The sequence below is a fragment of the Rissa tridactyla genome, chromosome 6, assembly GCF_028500815.1.
Source record: "Rissa tridactyla isolate bRisTri1 chromosome 6, bRisTri1.patW.cur.20221130, whole genome shotgun sequence".
NCBI lineage: Eukaryota > Metazoa > Chordata > Aves > Charadriiformes > Laridae > Rissa > Rissa tridactyla.
Window position 1 is genome coordinate 36,813,274 of NC_071471.1, and position 7,521 is coordinate 36,820,794.

A 7,521-nucleotide genomic window follows, 5' to 3' on the forward strand; every position below is an offset into this window, starting at 1 on the left:
ACTGAGAGTGGGCTTTCCTTTCTGACCAGCCAGCGTATGAGGAGAAACCCCAGCGAAAGGGAGCTCATGGTGCTAAGCAGCAGCAGTTACCCACTCAGAGCCTGAGCGGGAGAGGAAGTGCCTGCAAAACCATGACTTGTGCCATCTTCTGCCCTCCGAAAGAAGGAAATGAGAACTGCCTTTTTTTAAGAAGTGCTCAGCACTGAGAAAACCCCAAGGGTGACTCAGGTTTTTGGGTGCTTAGCACCTGGTAGGGTGCTGAGCTATTCGGCCATGTTGCCCACTGGGTTTTGCTCGGGATTTGCAAGATTGCACCAAGCTTTCTCCATGCTCCTCTGAAGCCCGTGCTGTAAAACGAGAAGGTTTAGCTTTGCTAGGTGGCAGGTTAGCTGCTAACTCTTCTTAAAACTCCCATTGATGGTGTGATAGTGGAGCACAGGCACACACCAAAGTGCACACCCGGGATGCTCTCCGCTGCGGGGTGTCCTCCTCTTCTGCTCCTCACCAACAACGTCACGAGATGGTCTTAAAAGTATGCAAACCATTTCTGGCTATGGTGAGTTATTAGTATCTTAGCCAAACCCTTGGTGTCTAGAAGTTTGTCAGACGGTGTAGTTTTATCAAAATGTTGGTGAAATATTTAGGAAACTTGAGACTGAAAGAGGGTCCTCAAGCTGAGCACTCTCTTCAATGAGGTATATCGATGCGGCTTAGTTCCTTACCCCGTTGTGTCATTTGTATCTCATCTTTTCTGCTGGTCAATTTCATGATGTGCTTAAATCCATCTAAGGCAGAGGAAGAGAAGAGACCATCCTGGGCTCTCTTTCTGTCCCCAGCATATGTTCTCTCTCCCTTCCCTTGCACCACTTGCAGCAACGTGAGCCTGAAAACTTATCTGTTATTGCTTTTCCTTTGCAGGGTGAGTTTCGAGTTGGATCAGGAGCTGATTGGACCCAATCAGGGTCAGTCTGTCCCTGGACATGGAAGCGGCAGGAGCGCATGGCCAGGGTGCAAGAGGCAGCAGGGCAGCCCCTTCCAGCACCAGTTTGGGCACACGCTTTCACTCCGAACGTCACCTCGGACCCAAGGACACCTGATTTAGCCCTGTCCAGGCACACGTACGTTCATCCTATTCTGAAACACCTTTCGGGTTCGAGATTCCCCAGTCTCTGGGCTGAAGGGTCAGAGCTCACTCTCGCGCGTGACTGCTCCTAGTTTGTTTGACCGCCAGTTTTTTCAGGGGGGTTAATTCTTCACGGAGCTCAGCCACTGTTTGCAGAAGGGCAGGCGACGGACGGTGGCTTCTGACATTCCCCTAGTAGTCATGCTGTAGCCTTGTAGGTCTGCTGACAAAAAGGAAGATAACATCTCTGCCTGGAAACCTTGTCTGGCTTGGTGATAACCAAATCCTTGCTACTTAACCCTTACTTACTAAGGGTACCAGGACCTTTGAAGCCTTGCTGACAACAGGGCAGGGTCTTTCCAAGAAGAAGCTGAAACAAAAGCACTGGCGCAGATGGAGAGAAGCAGTATCTGCCCAGAAGCCAGGGGACTTCACCAGGACATCCACAGGGTCAGCCAAGCCCTGTAGCTGGATCTCTGGAAGATCCACCTCTAGGAAATGGCACTGCTGCATGCAGGCAGCCTGCACGGAGGAGACATGTTTCTCCACCTTTGCAGCTCTGGACGTGGTGGGTCTCTCATTTGAAGGGTGTGTTGCAAAGCAAGAGATGGCGTGTGACACAGGGCAGGACCCTCCTGGTGTAAAACCTATAGGTCTCAGAGAGAGAGAGAAGGACCAGGTCCACCTTGGAGGTCACTCCCGCTTTGTGTGGACACCTGTAGGAGGAACTAGCACTACACGATGGTCTTTGAGTGCAGCAAGAGAACAATTTGACCTGCTGTCATCAGACCAGCTGCTCAGCTAGGAAAAGATAATGGGGAAACCCAGACGCTTTTGCTAGAAATCACTAAAAATTCCACATATTTTCTGATTTCCCCAGGCAGCACCAGGAAAACCAAGTAAGAGCAAAACCCCGTTTGCTTTCTAAGCTCCCCTGTGAAACAGGAGCAGCTCAAACCTGATAATCCTCATTTTTATGGAAAAGCAGTTTCCAAATCTCTCAGGGTTAATAAACTCTCATTTGCAGATCCGTTAGCATGGACAGAACATGGCTCTGAACCTTGTCCAACTAAAGGAGCACAGAGAGAGATCAGCTGCAGCTGAACAAAAAAATGATAACCTGAGGGGAAGCAGCTGTTGGGTAAGCTTTAAAGGGCAAGGCCTAATGGAGGGAGTTTCTTTCTTACAAGGTTAATGGCAGGCTTCTGAGATGTTCTGGGTCAGGGCCTCTCTCTGTCCTCCTACAAGCGATGGATTTGACCCAGTGTGTTAAGCCAGGAGTGACATTTACTGTTCTGTGCAGAGCGGTTTCTTGCATTTTTCTCTTTTCTATGGGCTTAGCTGTGCTTTTGTTCTGCAGCTGGCTGGATCACAGTGCCCAGGGTTGAAAGCTAACTCCTACGCCTCTCTGCCCGTCCCTGGGGAAGGATGAGAGGGGTTTTGTTTCTTCTCTGACGCTCACCCTGGCAAACAAAGCATGTCAGAATGGTGAGTTTTGACCTAGTGATTTCCTGGCTGTAGCTGAGCTTGTGTGGGTGCACGGTGCTGGCTTTTCGCAGGTCTGTGATTTTACAAGCTAAGGGTTAAAATAAGCCTTTGTTCAACTGGTGGATTTTTGGGAAGAGGTGAAGAGCAAGTCTCAAAGACACACATTGGGTGATAATCATGGAAACTGTGATTCCCATGGAAAGCCAGGCTGCAGGCTGGCATCACTTCATTAGTCACAGCACTGCGCATGGAATCCATAAAACATCTCTATCACCCTGGGTTTGCTGTTTTGAGGAGATGCTCAAATGTTCCTCCAGCTGCTGTTGGATGGATAGTGGGAAGGACACAGGAGGGGAGGTTGCTACCAGGGAAAGGTGCTGCTGAGTTCTCCTGTAAAACCCAAAGGTGTTAACTGTAGCTGTCTGCCCTACTCATGCTGCACTCCAGCTGGCTCTTTTTCCTCATCTAAAACATGCTTTTTGCTCTGTGAAACTGGAAGGTGAAGAAAGCTAAGAGGCTTCAGAAGTTTGACACAGGATCACTCTGTCAGACTTGGAGCAAGTGAGGGATGAACGCTGCAGTGGGCAATTTGCTCCCCACCATTTAAATACCAGACTTAGCTGGGACAGTGGAGGAGGGAGACTGAGGCTCTGACTGTGCTTTTAGCCTCTTTTTTTTTTTTTTTATAAGAGGGCAGAGGGCAACCATTCAGATGGCCGTGACTCTGGGTGTGGGTTCTGGTGACCGTAAGATGACGAAAGACCTTGTGGTGGAAGCCACAGTCACTGGTCTTGCCACTTTCCCCCACTGCATCCTTGTGACTTTGATTAATCTGCACTTGTGCCAGTTTTGGCCAGCTGCTGTTGCAGACTCCACTGAAAGCCACTGCCTGGCTAAAAAGGTCCTCGACTGCGCAGCTGAGGTGCGATCGCATGTGAGGAGGTCCTGCCTGATGCTTCCTGGGTTTGTGACCTAAAAAAGGGATTGCAGACTTTGCAACAGCATAGTGACCGGCAAGCAGCAGTCCACATGTGGTTCCTGCCTGAGTTCTGGGTCTGCTTATCAAGATCTCGAACTATATGATCTCCCCAATCTATTTCCACTCCTTTCCTTACACACCAGATAACACCCTGTTTGCACATCCAAATATTTGAGGTTGGCATACTTGGGCCTTTACTAGCAGTCCAAACTCTTCTGCTTTGTATCATCTTCCCCAAAAAATGACATGTTCCCCTCAGTGCCTTCCTTTTTGTTTTGGATAATGAGGGAAGAGAAAGCAAGTAGTTTAACAGCAGAGGAAATTGTATGAAGAAAGTCTGGGGGATGGGTGTCTTCTCAGTTTGGTTCCTTACAAGAGACTTTTTGTCCCCTGCCAACTCTTATTTTTTTGTCTGCAAAGCCTATAATACTTTGTGCTTTTCCTTAAAGCCGTGGTTCCCGGAGTCCCGTGATTATCTAATCACTTCTGTGCGAGCTGAACCAAGTCAAAGCAGATTTTCCATCTGCTGTGAAAGGGCTGGATTGAAATAAGTCCACACTGCTGGAAAAGCCTTTAGAGCTTCCAAGTGTAATCCTTGAAAACCTGCAAAGCAGAAAGCAAACAAAAAGAACTCTACCCCATATTTTGTAAAAGCTTTTTGGTTTTGGCAAGCAAATTGCGCCCATTTTTGGCTGGCAGCGCTAAATGCGAGGTGGTGGCATTTGGAGCTGCCGGGCCTGTGTTTGGAGACAAGCCCAAAGGCAGGTAAAGGAGGAGGAGGTGGAAGATGAGGATGGGGAATGTGTTGCCTTTTACCTTGGAGTGAACGCATGGAAAAGAGGAATATCAGACTCTGCCCTGTGACACCTGAGCAATGCTCCGTTTTGTTCCCTGAGGATGGAGCCATGTGGCGCTAACACTTGCTCTGTGAAGGGAAGATATTCTCCCCTCCACACCAAAAATCACAGTGAAAGAGAGACCCTCCCCACTTGGGGACCCCATCAGGGTTAATGGCAAGGCCTGGCCTTGCCTTGCCATTTGATATTTGCTTTGGAAAACGCATGCCCTGCTTGGCAGCCTGCTCTCCAGGGTGTACGCGAAGCTCCCTGCGAGTGCCTCCTTTGAAAGCTGACAGAGTGGTGGTCTTCAGTGGTGTGTCCCAAGGCCACGCCGCTGATGTCCCAGCAGCCTGCCAGGGTATGTGCAGGGAGGCGCCAGCGAGGGCTGGGCGCCGGGACTTTCCTCCTCCTAGGCTTTGAAGACCCAAACTAAAAATCTGATTACTTTTTGAAATGCCATCCTCTGAGAGGGGCCAGCTAGGCTGTTTTTTAATAGGTTGGTATTTTCTTTTTTTTTTTTCTTTTTTTTTGATAGAGGTGATGCACTAAAAGCACCTTCTGGAAAGTGGCTCTTCATGAGACAGATGAGCCTGCAAAGAGATGTCTGCTCGAGGAAAACAGTGGGGAGCTTCAACGCGACAGCATGAGGTGACAGAGGGAGGAGAGGCAGGCATAAGTGAGGGCATTCTTCTGTTCATCCCTGTCTTTTACTGCCAAAATCCTAAAAAGCATCAAGCCTGCTCCTGTTATTGGAGGGGAACTTAGTTCCCAGTAAGCAGCTCAAGTCATCTGCTTTGAATCTTTATAGACAAGCTGGGAAACAAAAGGGGTAGTGCTTCCTGGGGGCTGCTGGGGAGCTTTTTTTTTTGGTTGCAGCATGAATGGGAACCAAAGGTGTCCTAAAATCATCCTCCCCTTGCTTCATCAGACTTTATTTTCTAGGCATTTCTGATATATATTTTTAAATATATTATTCATTTTCCTTTATTTTCTTCCTGGGTAACCTAGATGTGTATTTCTAATGTGTGTGTTCTGGTTGGTTGTTGTTGTTTGGGGTTTTTTTGGGGGGCAGGAAGTAGGATTTACAGGAAAAACATGTGACTTAAATCTCCTTTCCATTTATAAAAAGAAAGCTGTTCCTCCTTCAAAGGTTGTGTCAGAAGCTTGTCTGGCTGCTTTCTGCTTTTACAACCCTGAAACGATGACACAATGAGAGCAGGAACGGGATTCCGCATCTTTGCGCGCATCCTTTAAAGCATGGGTTTTAGAAGGTGACCCTGCAATGTTGATTCCCCCGTATTTAGGAGGAATCATCTGCTTTTCTGGCGAGACTGTTGTTGTTCCAGGTCTTGCTAGTGCTGGTCAGAAATCCTGGCTCACGAGGGCAAAGCGTTTATGGCTGCTGACTCTCTTTGTGTTGATCTACTTGGTTTGAAGTAACAGTTGCCTTCGCATGTGGCCAGCCTTGGAATAGGGGTCTAATCCCAGTAAGCAGTTCCTAAAATGCTGCAGAAGCCTTGAAACAAAATGCAGCTTGTAACTAAAATGTAAAACTTGTGACAGCTGACAAAGGAAATACTGAAATGAGAATTAGCTGCAGTGATTGGAGGCTTTATGTTACGCTTTGCTTGGAAAATCCAGTGCACTTGATGTGACCCCTTTTTTGATAATTAAGTTGTGGCTGAGCTGAACGTGGAGAGCGTGGCCCGTGATCATGCCAGTGTTAATTGTGAGCTCTGCTGCGGCACAGCCGCCAAAAGGGGATGGTCCTCAACTGCTTTCACCCTGTGCTGCCACAAGCGTTCAGACACCGAACTGGATCCAGGGGAACACTGCCCAGGGAGAGGGACGGAGCAATCCTAAAGCCGTACGGGTCGCGGTCGCTGGGCTGGGCAGATGTCTAGTCCAGACGGGACCCACAAGCCAAACCATTTGGTGAGTCACGGGGAGGCTGGAACAAACTTCAAACGTGTCCAAGGCTCTTCCCGAGGCTGCCAGGCTGTAATTTGTGGCTGGCTTTGCTTCCTCTCTGACAGCTTGCTGCAGCCTGGGTGGAAATGCAAAGTGGTTTCAAAAGCCAGGCTACTGCAGAAAATGCCTCTATTTATTTTTAATTTTAACTTTTTAAATTTTTTTTTGCAATGAGAGTGCTTATCCTGCAGAGCTGGCTGCAAAACCAGAGCCTGGAGGGGCCTCTGGCTGGCTTCCCAAGATTGCCAAACAGAGACACCTCACGTGCGCCGCTTGTGCAAAGCGGGGAACTGGGCCCGAGGAGGAGGAGGGCGAGGCCAGGGTGGAAGGAATTTATGTGCCGTAGGCATGACAAAAACCGAGCATCAGGCTTTCTGGAGCCAGCCGGGCTCCGGTGCCAGCCCAGTCAAACTGGTTGGTAGGGGAAGCACCTCTCCTGGACGCCAGCCCCTGGAAAGTGACTCATGTCTTTTGCTGCAGGACAGTCCCTCGCTTGGCCGCAGCTTTCCAGCTTGAGCAAGGACAGGCTCTTCCTACTCACTTTCTCCATGCAGAGCATGCACTTCCCAGAAAATGGGGCTAAAAAAATTTAGCCCCGTTTTTAGGTTTAGGCAAGGAAGGCCCCTTTCTCTCCCAGCCACAGCAAAGTGACTCAACTGTATGTGACTACCGACAAGCCACAGTCCTTCTTGAGAAGCCTCATCTGACACCTTATCTGAGAGGTTTATCTGCTTGGAAAAAACCCAAACAACCCCAAATCTCAGCAGAAATTCAGCAAAAGCGGAAGGTGGACGGCTGCAGTTTGCACCCTCGGTGTGAGGTCTCTCTTCATGCAGTTGGCTTCTTGCATCTGTGAGCTGGACCTGGTCTCGACGGGCTGAGCTGCCCTTTGAGGTTTCCCCACTCTTGCAAACAGTCCCGTCGTTGATGGCAGATGGCCAGAGCTCCAACTCTTGATGCCCTTTGATATTCATTTATTTTTTTTAATCCCATTTTTAAGTGAGAAAACTAGCAGGCAGTATGGCTAGAGCAGGAAAGCTATGTCATGGTGACAATTTGTCATGAAGCTGCGGGCCAGGTATTATATGCTCTGTACTTGGTGGTTGTGGTGGGGAAGTCAC